This window comes from Habropoda laboriosa, unplaced genomic scaffold (assembly GCF_001263275.1).
Source record: "Habropoda laboriosa isolate 0110345459 unplaced genomic scaffold, ASM126327v1 scaffold5320, whole genome shotgun sequence".
Taxonomy (NCBI): Eukaryota; Metazoa; Arthropoda; class Insecta; order Hymenoptera; family Apidae; genus Habropoda; species Habropoda laboriosa.
Window position 1 is genome coordinate 9,331 of NW_017105228.1, and position 399 is coordinate 9,729.

A 399-nucleotide genomic window follows, 5' to 3' on the forward strand; every position below is an offset into this window, starting at 1 on the left:
CAATTTATAAAAATCTTTGGATTTATTGATATTGTTTTCATCACCACCTTTAGATTTTTCTTTGAATGAAAAAAGAATATGAGTAACTCTGCGTCCTGTCTTTTTCTGTTCATAAGTTACTTTCAAAGGACTGTATTCATTTATTTGATCTACAGCTGTGTCAATTACTCGTTTTTTGCAATCAGCGAATAAAGGATATTTTTTACCAAGCTCTAACATGGTTCTTAAATTCTCAATAGATATCTCTCGCTTGCCTATTTGGCGATATTGAACTAATAATTCATAGATACGAATAGCATATGCACTACTTATACCAGCAATGTCTGATAACGCATACTTAGTAAACTCCTTACTTAAATTTGAAATGAAGGGTAAAATTGGTTTTGAAAAACGAATTCA